This window comes from Rhinopithecus roxellana, chromosome 19, assembly GCF_007565055.1.
Source record: "Rhinopithecus roxellana isolate Shanxi Qingling chromosome 19, ASM756505v1, whole genome shotgun sequence".
Lineage (NCBI taxonomy): Eukaryota > Metazoa > Chordata > Mammalia > Primates > Cercopithecidae > Rhinopithecus > Rhinopithecus roxellana.
Window position 1 is genome coordinate 12,263,134 of NC_044567.1, and position 16,112 is coordinate 12,279,245.

At 42.9% G+C, this 16,112-nt stretch overlaps 1 non-coding gene across 1 annotated transcript; it reads left to right on the forward strand.

The window, feature by feature from the left end:
- The first annotated feature begins 11,895 nt into the window (after positions 1-11,895).
- On the forward strand, positions 11,896-12,001 carry LOC115894981. Its single transcript, XR_004055196.1, has one exon. It is a non-coding gene; the product is annotated as a U6 spliceosomal RNA (small nuclear RNA).
- Positions 12,002-16,112: the final 4,111 nt, after the last annotated feature.

A 16,112-nucleotide genomic window follows, 5' to 3' on the forward strand; every position in this document is an offset into this window, starting at 1 on the left:
AATGCCTTCATTTACTATGAGAAATTACTGGCACGGAGACCTAAAAACTCAGATTCCTTAAAATTAGCCCAATCTCTCACCGTAGACAGACTCCAAGGAGAAGCCAAATCACAGACTGAAAGTTTCTGGTAAGCCTGAAGGTCAGAACGAGGGAATTTTAATAATCCAGTGCTTCAGGCATCCAGCTAAGATACCTCAGTGTTTTCATTCCACAAGGAGGATAGTCTTGCCAGTGAGACCAGAGTCACATAACATATGTGGGCTCCACTCTCTGCCCTGACAAAACCAGAACTCTTCCAGTCACCAGTTAAGTGGGATCTCCTAGGATGGATCCTGCTGATATTTACCTGTTGCACTCATGTTTCTTTTTTATTCCAGAGTTGAGAAGTCCTTCCTCTGATGGACACATCCTTTCTTAATGGAAATATATTCAATCTGGTGGCTGTGGGGGCTTGTCTACCTGAGAGCTGTGCCTTCTCCTTCAGCAGATTTCACGTATCTGTACTGTGATCCACTGTGCCTAGTTCCCCAAAAGGCAATCTTGCTTCCTTCATTTCCAAATCTGGGAAAGCAAATGTCTGCTGTGCCCAGAGAAGGAAAGGTAGATGCATGCTTTTCTGTGAATACTCTTCTATACATGAATATTAGATATTTTTTAAGGAAAGAAGCAGTTTTAATTAAGATGTATATAAACATTATATGCAGAGAACCCAAAAATAAGAAATGGATATTCACTTCCAAGTGCTTAGTGAGGGCTTGGTGCCATGCTAGGGGCATTTAATAAGTACAGCAATTCAAGAAAATTGTTATTAGTGCCACCATTTTGCAGTTAGGAGAACTGAAACTCAGAAAGATTAAGTGACTGCTAGTTTCAGGAGAACTGGGATTTCAACACCGGCCTGTCTGACTCTGAGCACTGCTAGGAACCCAAACACTAAAAAAAGTGCTCATGTCTGTGAAGATGCATTGTGAGCTGCCAGTGAGGTATTGAAACTGTGTCCAAAATTAAAAGTAAAGTTGAGGAGCCATACTTTCTAATCAGCTGACAGCTTTTTCAGCTAAAACATGAGTAACCTTCTAGAATGTTTTGCAGAGGCTTTGATACCTGAACTGGTGGCATTTCCATAATGATACCATTTAAATCCAACTGGACTATCTTTCTGCAACAAACCAACACAGGAACTCCTTCGCTTCATGCTATTTCAATCCCTAGGTTGGTGAGGTCAAAGGCAGCCAAGCTCCTTCAGACATAAAGGAAAGTAAGAAGTCATCATCAGAAGCCCATGGCTGTGGTTACAGATGTACAGAGCTCACCCACACTTGCAGGCAGTGAATACTTTAAATAAATATAAGTTGCTCATTTACAATAACAAAGACTTGGAACCAACCCAAATGTCCGTCAATGATAGACTGGATAAAGAAAATGAGGCACATTTACACTATGGAATACTATGCAGCCATGAAAAAGAATGAATTCATGTCCTTTGCAGGGACATGGATGAAGCTGGAAACCATCATTCTCACCAAACTAACAGAGAGCAGAAAACCAAACACCACATGTTCCCACTAAGAAGTGGGAGTTGAACAATGAGAACACACAGACACAGGGAGGGGAACATCACACACCAGGGCCTGTTGAGGAGTGGGGAGCAAGAGGAGAGGGAGCATTAGGACAAATACCTAATGCATGCAGGGCTTAAAGTCTAGATGACAGATTGATAGGTGCAGCAAACCACCATGGCATATGTATACCTATGTAACAAACCTGCACATTCTTCACATGTGTCCCAGAACTTAAAGTAAATTAAAAAAAAAAAAAGACAAAAAAAGGAATATAAGTTGCTCAAAGGGATTGGGAAAAGCTTGCTGTAGCCATGACCTGGATGCAGTCCATTGGGAATTCTTCAATACCTCCCATCACTCAGACAGGTCCCCGAGATCACAATCCTGGTAGGTCCTACTTAGCAGTCCCAAAAATATCCTGTCCTTGGCTTTCTGGTCCTTGTCATTTTATGCTGTGAGAAAAGAAAGACAAAAAGAAACCCTTGGATGACTCTCACTCCCAGAGATAACAAGACCTGAAATATGGGGCAGAAGGAGCATGAGGAGATCATGGATTGTCATCCCAGTAGAATGCTAGTTTCAGATTTCTAGCACCAGGTCACTTCTGCAACTGAGACATAGCATGGCCAAGACAGCATGGGTCTTCTGTCACTGAGGAGCATTCTTGGTATATGCAGTTCATGGTTCCAGGCTGTCAAGATTTGGAAGGAAAGGAAAAGGAAAGTAAGGAAAGTGAAAAACATAGGCATTTATAATGTTTTTTTAAAAGCATATTTGATTTCATCTAGTTCCCCAAATACTACTATCATTATCTGCATTTTATGGAGGAGGAAGTAGAAATACAGAGAAGTTAAACACACATACTGAAGTCATAGACTTGGTAGGATCGAACTCAGGCCTAAAGGAATGGAAAGTCCATGCTATTTTTCATTAAAGCATGGGTTCAGAAGATCACTAGTTGAGCACCAAAGTTTCCTAAGCCAAAATGAATATTTTAAAAGAATCTCTACGTTGGTATTTTGTTCTTTTCACCCTACACAGAGTAGGTAGAACAATGCTCCCTACCCACCAAGATCCCCATGCCCTCATCCCTGGGCCCTGTGAATTGTTAGGTTAAATGAAAAAGGGGAATTAAGGTTGCTGTATTAGTCTGTTTTCATGCTGTTGATAAAGACACACCTGAGATTGGGAAGTAAAAGAAATTTAATGGACTCACAGTTCCACGTGGCTGGGGAGGCTTCACAATCATGCTGGAAGACAAGGAGGAGCAAGTCACATCTCACATGGATGGCAGTAGGCAAAGAGAGAGAGCTTGTGCAGGGAAACTGTCCCTTCTAAAACCATCAGATCTCATGAGACTTATTCACTATCATGAGAAAAGCAAGGGAAAGACCTGCCCCCATGATTCAGTTACCTCCCACCAGGTTCCCCCCACCACATGTGGGAATTCAAGATGAGATTTGGGTGGGGACCCAGCCAAACGATATCAGTTGCTAATCAGCTAACCTTGAGATGAGAAAATCATCCTGATTTAGCCCAGTGGACTCAGTGTATTCACATGGGGCAGAGGGAGTAAGAAGAGTGAGTTGGAGAAACCTGTGACACTGGAAGCAGAATCATAAAGATGCCACATCATTCACTTTGAAGGTGGAGGAAGGAACCACAAGATAAGGAATGTGGGCAGCCTCCAGAAGCTGGAAATGCACAAGGAAATGGATTCTTCCTGAGAGCTACCAAAGGAATCGGCCCTGATGATGACTTCATTTCATCCCAGTGAGACCAATGTTGAACTTCCAAACTGAAGGATAGCAAGATAATAAATTGACATTGCTTTATGCCACCCATGTGTGGAAGCCACATTATCATACAACAAGGTCCCAGCTTTCATGGTGGTAGGCCACGAATCTAAGAAGCAGACCCGGCTCGAGTCCCAGTCTGACTGTGTCTGGCTGACGCATCATGATCCATTCATTTCACTCACACTGGGAAGATCTTTCCAGGAAAACCTGAAATCGTTGAGGCTCTCAGCTCAAATCCCATCTTAGTTAGAAATGGTTTGGTTGTGTGGAACATAGCTCTATTCATCAAGGCTCACATGAAAAAGGAAAGCTATTGAGAAGCAGAGTGAGGCTTCATGGAACCAGAAATTTAGTAGATGGCATTCTCACTCTCCTCCTTCCTTTCCCTCTCACTCTCTCTCCTCTCCTCCTCTTATCTCTTCTTTTCTGTAAGTATCTTACTTCCTGTTCTCTTCTTGCAGACATGACTTTGCTTACATCTCTGTGTGTACAAGGCTTCAACAAAGCCATCCCAAGATGATGGCTTCTGTTTCATGATGTTCCAGCGTTCCAGCCTTGTTCCTCCCGTAGCCAAATGTGTCAGTCTTCCTATCCCTGATGCAAAGGTCTGAACACATTGAAACTGATCATCTCAGCTCCAGTCTGGTAGTTGCTCTTAACTCTGTCAGTTACGGTCAGGATGGAGGAGCCAGGAGCTGGAGCTTTTGCTATAAAAATCTGTCTCATTGAGTGCTGTGGCTTAGGCAGGTCCTTTAAGGTGACATCAGGGAGCAGAGAGGAAATTGCTGGCATCCTCAGAGCATCTCTGCATCCTAGGGCTGGCCTCAGAAACAGAAAGCCATCACTTCTGCTGGCTGAACTGACCTCCTCCCTCCTTCCTGCACAGACAAAGTCAAACCTCTTTGCCTCTGTGACTGCTTTTCCTGTCCCTTAATTCTCTGATTGACATACGCTTTTTTTAATATGTAAATATATTCAACCAAGTTACATTTCAATGGAGGTGGTCTGAGAACTATTCTATATATTTCTAGTAACTTTGCATGTTTCACTTTAACGCTCAAAGGAAAAGGATGATTGCCCAGTTGTTGAGAGAAGGAGCACTTCACTGTGGGCTTCAAGTTTTGATTACCATAATTAATAATATCAGTATTATTAATAGCAATTTTATTTAGGGTTTTCATTATTGTTCAGAAAATGCAGTCCTTACAAAAATGTAAGGCGTTTGGTGATGCTCAGATCTACAGAAAATAATAATTGTTTTCTCTTATTAAAAGTAGTGGCTGGTACTCTGTAATTGCCCTTTCCGATCTTCACACTAGCCCTTCTAACCAGGACTTTGCCCTCAGTCCCACAGTTAGTAGGATCACCTGACTTGAAATCCCAGACTCCTCACCCTCCCAAAGTGCCCCACCTGTGTCTCTGAATTCTCAAGAGTGTCTTAGATGGGATCTTCTTGTCTGTCCTTTAAGGCTCTGCTCAGACACCACCTCCTCTGCAAAATCTTCCCTAGCTTTCCTTGCAAGCATGGCTGCTCCTTCTCCAGGGTTCTCCCAGCAACCAATTCATGCACAGATTGTTATTGAGGACTGTCTCTGTGGCAGGCGTAACACCAAGGGCTGAGCATACAGCTGAGAATGAACCGGACCACAGCTGCTACCTTCATGGAGCTAAGGTATGATAGGGAGGTGAATGTAGGGAGGAAATATCGAGTGCCAAGGGAGTCCTCCTTGAGGGCAGCAGCCTTGCTTGGAAAGTCAAGATGCTGGTTTCCTAGGAACTGGCATTTATGTTGCAAAGTGAAGGAAGAGCACGGCAAAAGTAGGTGGGGAAGGGAATCAAAGTATAATCTAGGCAGGAGGATGACAGGGGCAGGGACCAAAGAGAGGGTAGCATGTCCAGGAACCAGAAGTCTTCCAGGGTGACTGGAGTGCAGAGCACAAAGCAGTGAGAAGCCAAGTTGACCAGGGCTTTGGGTTCAGCTTCGAAATTTGGGGCTGCATCCTAAGGTCAAGGGAACTTTGACTTTTTTTTTTTTTTTAACATGATAATGCCAGTGTGGGAGTGAAAATTGTTTGGCTGCAAGGAAGAGAAATCAGCTCAAAGTAGCTAAAGTGAAATATGGAGATTTATTATAAGGATTCATAGAAATTTGATGAAACTTAAGCAAGAAAAGAGCCTGGAGTCATGATCTGGAAACTCTTGGGAAAGCCCAGTGTTGGTCTCTCTCCGTCTGTGCTGTTGCCGCTCGGTGTTTCTGCTTCACTATTTTCTCTTCCTCTGTTTGCAGTTTATTTTCCTTGCTTCTCCAAAAACAGGGTAGATGACAGTCACCCTGCAACCCTTAGATTGCAATTTATGGTTCTATCTGTAGGACATTGTATTAGTTCACTTTCACACTGCTGATAAAAACATACCTGAAACTGGGAACAAAAAAGAGATTTCATTGGACTTATAGTTCCACATGGCTGAGGAGGCCTCAGGATCATAGCAGGAGATGAAAGGCACTTCTTACATGGTAGTGGTAAGGGAAAAATGAGGAAGAAGCAAAAGCAGAAATCCCTAGTAAACCCATCAGATCTCAGGAGACTTATTCAGTATCACGAGGACAGAGCAGGAAAGACCGACCCCCATGATTCAATCACTCCCCCCCGAGTCCCTCCCACAACATGTGAGAATTCTGGGAGATACAGTTCAAGCTGAGATTTGGATGGGGACACAGCCAAACGATATCAGGCATTATGGTAAATGGAATAAGCCAGGTGCAGAAAGACCAATACTGCATGATCTCACTTATATGTGGAATCTAAAACAATCACACTCACAGAAGCAGGGAGTAAAATGGCAGTGGTCAGAAGCTGGGGTGTGGGGATAATCGTTCCAGAGATATTGGTCAAAGGGTACAAACTGTCAGTTACACAGGATGAAGTTCCAGAGATCTAATGTACAGCATGGTGACTATAGTCAGTAATACTTTCTTGTATACTTGAAGTATGCAAAATCAGTAGACAGTCAATGTTCTCAGTACATACACACAGTGACTGTGTGAGGTGATGAATATGCTAATTAGTTTGATAGTAGTAATTATTTCTCAATGTATAATACATGTATATCAAAGCCTCATGTTTTATACCTTAAATATACACAATATTTATTTGTCAATTATACTTCAATAAAGCTGGATTAAAAGAAGAAAAGAGAAAGGAAAAAAGCAAGAGGAAGGAAGGAAAGGAAATGAAAAGAAAGGAAGAAAGAAAGAAAAAACAAACCAAAGGGTCTGGCCATACAGAGAGACACACATAACAGTGGTTACTGACTCCCATTCAAACTTTATGGAGAAAGAATTCAGTTAAGCCAGCTTGGATCAGTGTATTCATGCCTAACTCAATGAGCTATGATGAGCAAGGCAAGGAAACTCCAGCTTTCATGATGCAAACATGACTTTAGGAATCAGCACACATCTCTAAGAAGGAGAGATACTGGCTTATTGGTTCAGCAGACCTCCAATGGCAACTGCTGTAGATGTAATCAGATCCACAATTGAAGCAGATGACCACATCTGCCATGTGGAAGAAGGGCTGCAGGGGAGCAACAGTGGAGCTAGAAACACCAGAACGTTACCCCACCAGGTATGAGACGGTGAGGACTTAGACAGGCATGGTGACTGTGGCACTCGGGAAACTCCAGAGATACAGATGGAGGTAGGACTAACAAAACTTGATTACGAGGTATAGGGAGAGGAATGCCAGGTAATTGTTGGGTTTCTGGCTTGACCAACTAGGTGGACAGTAATGTCATTAACAAAACATCTAGGATGTTAGAATAGAAAGAGGGGGTAGGCGGAGTTCAGAGAACAAGAATTCTCTTTGGGACATGTTGAGTTTCAGGCAGCCTGTGAGATGTCTAAGGAGAGACATCCAATGGGCTATTGGAGGTATTGCTCTTGAAGAGAGGGTTGCCCTTAAGAGACCGGCATAGCAATGGTAATTAAAGCAATGGACGTGAAAGAAATGTTCTAGGAAGAGTACAGAGCATGAGAAGAGAAAGAGGCTTAGGACAGGTCCTGGGGAATTCCAACTTTTAATTGTTGGGATATTGATATGGTTTGGGTGTGTCCCTACCCAAATCTCATCTTGAATTGTAGCTCCCATAATTCCCATATGTTGTAGGAGGGAGCTGGTGGGAGATAATTGAATCACGGGGGCGGTTTCCCCCATACTGTTCTCATGGTAGTGAATAAGTCTCACGAGAGCTGATGGTTTTATAAGGGGAAACCCCTTTCACTTGGTTCTCATTCTCTCTTGTTTGCCACCATGTAAGATGTGCCTTTTGCCTTCCACCATGATTGGGAGGCCTCTCTGAGCATGTGGAACTGTGAATCCTTTAAACCTCTTTTTCCTCATTAATAACCCAGTCTCGGGTATGTCCTTTATCAGCAGTATGAGAAACGGCTAATATAGGTAGCCCACAACTGAGAAGAAGCAGCCTAAGAAATGGAAGGGAAACCAGAAGAGAGAGTCACGCCAAGCAAATGTTTCAGAAAGAATGGAAATGTTGTATTTGACAAACATTTCCTAAGAGGCCAGGGAAATGACTGAAAGATGTCCAGTAAAACAATTCGCTTATGGTATTACATATTTTTTGTTAACATGTCTAGCCACTAGCCTGAAAACTCCTTTAGTAAACATGGTTTTGTGCCTTTGTTCCCAGCAATTAGCACAAATGTCTGGCACAGAGTAAAGCCTCAAAAACTGTTTATTGAATGAATGAATATGCCATAGGCATTAAAAGATCTTAAAAATCACTTCTGGGGGAGATAGAAAACATGTAACAAGTCTTCAGTCATTTGCAATAAATGAACAGAGAAATCAACAAGATCTTTGAAAAGAACTGCAGTCTCACTAATATTCATTATGTGAATAGCCCAGAGCCTACGTAGCTCGAATCACAATCCGACCAGTGGTCACCACCTAAAGAGTGAGTTGTGTGCTCAAAAACAATTTTATCTATGTGCTTTCAGTGTTCCAATTGTATTTGCATAATGAAATTTCATTATCTCCAAAGTCAAGGTCATCTTCAGTCTAATCCTTGCCTGAATTATCTGAAGACTCTACCATTAACAGGTTTTTCCTCCATTTGTGAAGCAAAAGTGCACCTGTTAATAGACACTCACATCCAAAATCTGACCTTGACTGCACCCAGCTGGCCAAAAACAAAGCGACAGATGGAAAAATCTAAAAATCACCTTTTTGTTTGTAGAGAGTGTAAACAACCACTAACTCGTCAGGTGGGTGACGCTTCTCCCCAAGGGCATCAATGTCATTTAGCCATGGGCATGGCCAAGGTACTGAGGACTCAAAGATGACCTTGATGATGACAACAAGGATGCTGTGTCACAAGGCATCTGGGCCAGATGTGAAACTTTAGCTGATACTGATGGGAGCCCAGGTGAGGAAACCTACAGCCAAGGCGCTCAGGAGGCACTCGGCAAGGGATGCGGGAAGAGGGGCTTTGATGGTGGCTGTTTGCCAGTCGGTACAGAGCATTTCTGCATTTTAATAATTCCAACGGCCTTTCCATCTGGCAGCAGCCATCCAATAAGCCAAGATGGGTATACACAAGGACACCCAGGAGCCATGGAGGAAGAAGCAGTCTGATGTAATGCAGCTTCTTCTGAGGGATACAAGGCCAAGGAAGGTTACGAGAGCACCAGAAGAAAAGGGGCTAAGGACAGATCCTGGGAATTCCAGTTTGTAATTGTTTGGGTAGCCCACAATGTGCACTGAGAAGACTGCACTTTCTTCTGTGAGATACAAGGCCAAGCAAAGTTTCAGGGCACGAGAAGACTAAAGGAGTTTTCAGGCTAGTAGACAGACATGTTAGCAAAACACTGTAATACCGTAATGGGTTGTTTAACTGGACCCATTTCAGTAAAACCCTTTCAGTCATTTCTCCTGGCCTCTAAGGAGTGTTTGTCAAAGACAACATTTCCATTCTTTCTGAAACATTCGCTTAGTGTGACTCTCTCTCCTGGGTTCTTTTCCATCCCTCAACTCAGATACAAGGGGCACAGACCGGGATAGAAGGCCAAGCCAGGTTACGTTATATATAGGATTCACGTGCGCTGTGGTGGCCAAAAACACCCAGTTCCTAGGGGTGCAACTTACAGCAAGCCTGTCCATCCTGGTATTAACCAGCTAACGTTTGCTTGAAGCCTTGGGTTTACTGCAGAGGAGTGAGCTGGATGCCACTGTGGGACTCTAAGAGGCCTGAATTCTCACTGTGTTGGTAAAGATTCCTCATAGAAATTTTTTGAGGTTATCCTCATTGATACATTCCATAAAGCTGTCAGAAGAAATCCTGACATCCTGTGAATCACCACAGCAGTCCACAAGCACAGGGAGATGAATGCGCTGATCGCTGCAGGCTGAAAGGGCTGTGGCCTTGGAAAGGGCCGTAAGTTCCACCACACTATTGGTGGTTCTTGCTGTGCAACGTGGAGAAGGCGCAATACTTTCCGGCTCCACTGTTGCCGCTAATATAAACAATGTTTGTAAAACTCACACCTAAGAAACAATTTAGGACACTCAAACAAAACAAAACAAAACAAAAAAACCCTCCAATGTCTGTCTCTCTCTGCACTTGCTGATGGGCCAGCAGCCCAAGGCATACCAGCTCAGGCTATCGCACTCCTACCTATTTAACGGGTTAAGAAACTGAGGTTTAGTGAGATAAGATTTGAAGAAAGGCCCACAGCTAGTGGCAGAAAAACTAGCCATAGAACTCATCTCTTCGTTCTCAGATCCAGTGTTTTATTTTACATCATCACTCATAAATTTCCCCTAGAACTGTTATGAGCATCCAAATACCTGTTACTAACGAGAATACGAAACCTGGGCTGGCTCAGCAACTGTACCATTAATAGACAGTCCTGTAACAATGAACCTATGATCAGGAAGGGGTCTTCTCCTTCATGGAAAATCTGCAAGTTTTCATCATGGAATCATGCATTCTAACAAAGGCTGGTTCCAGGAAGAAGCAGGCAAATTCTGAAATACTCTCCCAGGGTGAACCCCCCTGCAGGTGATCCATCTGACTCAATTTCACCACAGGGAAGATCCATCTCTGGGACTCTTTCACATGACGAACATTCTAGGTATGAGACACGATAATTAACTGCATGTTCTGATAAGCTGGCTGACAAAGCCGAGGTTGCTAAGCAGTTCTGATAACAATTACCGATGTGGTTTTCATATCTTGTGACAAGGGTCTAAAAAAGAAGCATATTATGATTCCTGGTGGATGAACCCCCTGCTAGTCATGTTTTAATTATTAACTTAATTATATGGATGAAGCAGTAGGTGGTAATTCAGTTCTTTCACTGACACTTAATTCTCGCTCACTCAGCCACCAGGCTGGGAGACTCTTCAGAAGCAGTTCGTTTTAAGAATTCATTCTAGAAATATACAGCAGTATCAGGGCTCTACCACCATGTGTCCCTCTGAAACAGAGGCAGGAATGGGTAGGAGGGTGGGTGGGAGAAGAAGTGATGTGTCCTGGTAAACTGCCATGATCGGGATATGCTAAAATGAGCTAGCAATGGGAGACCTGGCCCAGATGAGCACTGGCTGTGAATGTGAAGCTGAATATGCCAAGCATGGTGTTCAAACAACACACTTTCCTCATTAAGTCCAAAAGTTATTGGGAGGATATAAAGAGTGAATAAGAGGCCAGGCACGGTGGCTCATGCCTGTAATCCCAGCACTCTGGGAGGCCAAGGCCGGTACATTACCTGAGATCAGGAGTTCGAGACCTGCCTGGCCAACATAGTGAAACCCATCTCTACTAAAAGTACAAAAAATTAGCTGGGTGTGGTAGCAGATGCCCGTAATCCCAGCTACTCAGGAGACTAAGACAGGAGAATCGCTTGAACCCAGGAGGTGGAGACTGAGGCAAGCTGAGATTGTGCCATTGCACTCCAGCCTGGGCAACAAGAGCGAAATTCTCTCACCAAAAAAAAAAAAAAAAAAAAAAAAGTGAATAAGAGATTGGGAAGATTGTTCTGGGCTCCCCACTTAAGAGTGGAGGATGCGGACTCAAGGCTTTTAGAGAAAACATTTTTCGTTCCCATGGCCTTTCTAGAGTTTCGCATGTTCTTATTTTTCAGAAAGAGCCACTCCATTTCCCTTGGAATGTTAGTGGAATCTATTTAGATGTGATACTTACCTGATCTCTGCTTGCTAGACCAAACAGGGAAGGACCTGGTGTAATGGACAAGGAAAAAAGAAAGATCACGAGGAAGAGTTATGATCTAGAGAAAAATATACCCCCAGGGCTGTTTCCTAAACCCACATGGTTGGGAATGTGGTCAACTTCAAAGGCAACTCAGGAAGCCACATGGGATCCCAACCATCCGGCATAGACCCCTGAAGCCAAGATTGGGAGGTATGGCTTAACGCTTAACCCAACCAAGTAGAGGCTTAAGCTACTGATTGTGTAGTACCTCAGTTAAGATTGCTCTAAAAAGTTAAGTCATGTACTCACCTTGGCAGCACATATACTGAAATTGGAACGATACAGAGAAGATTAGCATGGCATCAGTGCACGGATAACAAAAAACTTGTGAAGCATTCCATACTTTTAAAAACAAAAATATAAAAGTAAAGTTTAAAGGTTGGATCAGGATAAACGTGTACATTTGTGACTTTCATAAGTAGAAGTATCCATATATGCGAATGTATTTAGCAAACATGGATCACATGATGCTTTTTACTGTTTTGTTTTTTGAGATGGAGTCATACTGACGCCCAGGCTGGAGTGCAGTGGCATGATCTCAGCTCACTGCAACCTCTGGCCCAGGTTCAAGTGATTCTCCTGCCTCAGCCTCTGGAGTAGCTGGGATTACATTATTTTGTTTTGTTTTGTTTTGTTTTTCAGTAGAGTTTCGCCATGTTGCCAGGCTGGCCTCGAACTCCTGACCTCAGGTAACCTGCCCCCGCTTGGCCTCCCAATGTGTTGGGATTACAGGCGTGAGCCACCACAGCCAGCCCTTTTCACAGTTTCGTAAACTGTATTTTTGTGCTCACTTAACAGTATATCACGTACATCTCTATAAATAACGTTCATCATTTTGTCACTTAGTAACATCATCATTTTAAAATGGTTTATTTTGTCATCTAGTGAATGCATAGTCTTAAAAGATATTTTATTGATTTTCTATTGTGGGACATTTGTTTCAAATTTTTCACTATAAATCAGTGTAGGACAGAACTGCCATCTTTTCCCACTGGCCTGAGACATTGCTGCTATCACATCCTAGTTCCCACACATACATGGGTTCGTTCTGGACTCTCTGCTCTGTTACATTTGTCCTTCAAGCTATTTACACACCATCCCCATATTGTTTCAATTATTATAACTTTGCCATGTGTTTCCCTGCCCCTTCAAGCTTCTGATTTGTATTTTTAAATGTCTGTGCTATTCTCTTACATTTTCTACTTCAGGTGCATTTTTTTCCTTCAGTTTGAAAAACTCCATGAAATATCCCTAAGGTTCTTAAGGGAATTGCTTTATATTTATAAATTACTCTGTGTAGAACCTACCTATTGAGACTTCTCACCAGGAACACAATGTGTCTCTGTTTATTCACATCTTCCTTTGTGACCTTCTTTTCACAGCTTTTCTTCATATGGAAAGCCTATACTTTTTAATTGATTACTCCTAGTATGTAAAAATGCTTTTGATTTTTTGAATGTTACTTTTTTATCCTCTCCATTTTTTTCTATTGAAGTGTTTGTCTTTTTCTTAGTAGTTCAGGTATTAATTAGACTTTCTCAGGCTCTGAAGAAGGAGATTACCTGTGGTGATGGGGTGGATGACCACCTGCCCATACCCAGGTGTGATCACTGCACTGTGATCTTAAACCAATCACACCACCTTTCCACTCCAAAGTTTCATCATCAATAACATGATACATTTCTCCATTCCTCTCTCAGAGAAGTAGCAAAGATCAAGTCTGCAAGCACCTTCTTAATCCACATTGCCCGACATAGTAGCTACTAATGCTAAGTGACTGTTTAAATTTAAATTAATGAAAAGTAAACAGAATTTAGAACTCAATTTTCACCTACAGTCCCTTTGGTTACCTTCCAAGTGCTCATAGCCACATGTGGCTAGTGGCTGTATTTTGGACAACACAGAGAGAGGATACTTTCATCACTGTAGAAAGTACGACTGGATGGCCCTGTTGAAAGCCTGGTGAAAGTACAAGTTAGGTTATTATTGCTGCTCCTGGAGGTTGGAATTCTCATATATACATGAGGAGAGGCACCCATTCACACAGGTCCACACTCCAGCATCCATGGGGGCTGCCTAAGCACTCACAAAAACACTCATATTTCATCACTGTATCTAAAGCAGTCACAAAGCAAAGAAAACACAAATTAAACCCTTGAAAAATAGGAGCAAGGGTCAAATCATTGAGTGCACTATTTTTCATAAATGTCATTATCTAGACCACAGATAGCTTCATGAAACTTCTAATTAACAGCAGCAAAAAAGTACTATTTTCTATGAAGTTTCTCATTCGCATTAGCCATTTACAAAAAAAGACATGTTATCGTCTAAACTCTAGCATCCTTTATTCATAGCCTGCAATACAGGACTTAAGGCTGTGAGCAGGACGGAGCGAAGAGCAGCCAGAGGAGAGCAGCAGGAGCCTAAAGCCTGCTCAGAAGGTGCCTGGATTTCTCTGGCACGAGGCAAGAAGAAGACAGTGATGAATAACAAGCGCTTCCCCCACCACAGGACTTAATAAAGCAGTAACTGATAATAACAACAGCAAGAGCAATAATGTCAACCATTTACGACATTCCAAGACTCATGCTCAATGCCTTATACACCTTACTGCATTAACTCTTGCCAAAAGACCAATGAGGTAGGTATTTGGTATTATTCCAGTTTTACAGATGCAGAGGCTAAGTTCATAGAGTTTTAATAACTTACCTGAGGTCACTCGGGAAAGAGTTCAGAGTCACGGATTGAATGGAAGTATGTGTGACTTGAGAACCTATGTTCCTAATTGTCAGGTTTCTCGTCTCTGGTCAGGATGGTCCTAAATGGGAGATTTGATGCTACCTGCACAGGAATGTTTGGGCCCTGGTTCCATCCCCCATTCTTCTCAACCTTGGCTCCATCCTGAACTACAAGGGCCTCACATGGTATGTGGACATCCCAGTCTGTACATCCAACTCCATCCACTCTCCTCCCCTCCCATCTCCTATGAATAGTCCCCATGCAGGCCCTGGAAGTGGGCTCAAGGCTAGTTGTACAAGGATCTCAAGTACCCAGAGTAGGGTCTAGTGGGGAAGAGGATGGTCCCTTAGTCCCAAGACTCCCCTGTAGGGAAGGGCCCAGCTGAAGGAGGATCAAAGGAGGGTCTCTGAAGACACGTTACTCAAAGTTTGGTTCTGGGACCAGCAGCAGCAGCATCACCTGGGAATTTGCTAGAAATGAAAATCTGGGGGCCCCACCCTAGACCTCTTGAATCAGAAACTCTGGGATGAGAGCCAGCAGTCTGTGTTTTGTTAAGCTCTCTAGGTGATTCTGATGCTAAGTTTTAAGGTATATATAGCTTGAATATTGGACCCTCCAAACCTCATGTTGAAATTTGAAACCAATGTTGGTGATGGGGACTAATGGGAAGTGTTTGGGTCATGGAGATGGATTCCTCATAAAGGGTTTGGTGCAGTCTTGGTGAAAATGAGTAGTTCTCACTCTATAGAGCTGACTGTTAAAAAAGAACCTGGACACCTTTCTGATATTTCATTCATTCATACATGGAAGCTAACATTTACAAAGACTATTATGGCTGATCACAGCCTACAAGGCGCAGCAAGCTCTGGCACCTGCTTATGACTCCAGTTTTATCTGAGCCACTCCTGCCTGGCTTTCTGACCTCCTGCCAAGTACCCCTCTAAGTCAGTCTTAACCAGGCTCAGAGCCTCCCCCTGCTAACGGGGTACCAAATGTCAAGACCTTAGCTTGTAGGTCTCTATTGAAATGATCCCTGCTCTGGGATGCCTCCATGATACTCCATGAACTAGGTCAAGTCCTCCCCTGGTATAGTCTTATAGCTCCTGTACCTCTTCTTTCTAGTCACTATTGAGTAACTACTGTCATAATGACCTATTTAATGCTTACCTTTCTCACTGTCTGAATGCTCGGTAAGAGCAGAGACTATGTATCTCTGATTTTCCATGCAATAGAAGAATCCTGGAGCCTGGTAGTGGGGAAACATTTCTTGAATGAATTCATGTGCTAGAGACAGGGAGGCAGGGGCTGAATCTCTTGCCCTGGAGAAGCTAAACTGACTAGAAGGGAAGGAAGTATGCAGACAAATAAACTTACATTTGATGAACTGTTTATCCCTTGGATTGGACTTAAAGGTAGCCCTTTTCTCAATGAATCTGACTTTAGGAAAGCTATGTTACAACGAAGATCACTCAATAGCCACAGCTCCAGGGAAGCCTTTCTGGACTGATCAGGGAAGAATTCATAGCCTTTCTTAAATGCCACTCAGACTGAAAGGAACTTGTTCTTATTAATTATTATTAATTGTAATTATTCACTCACCCTTCCCCATCCCAACATATACTTAGAGATACAGCAGAGGTCCAGTGAAGGTGCCTTACTAACTTCTGATTTGTATAATTTGTCAGTCTCATCTATGACTAATGGTGGAATCTTCAAGAA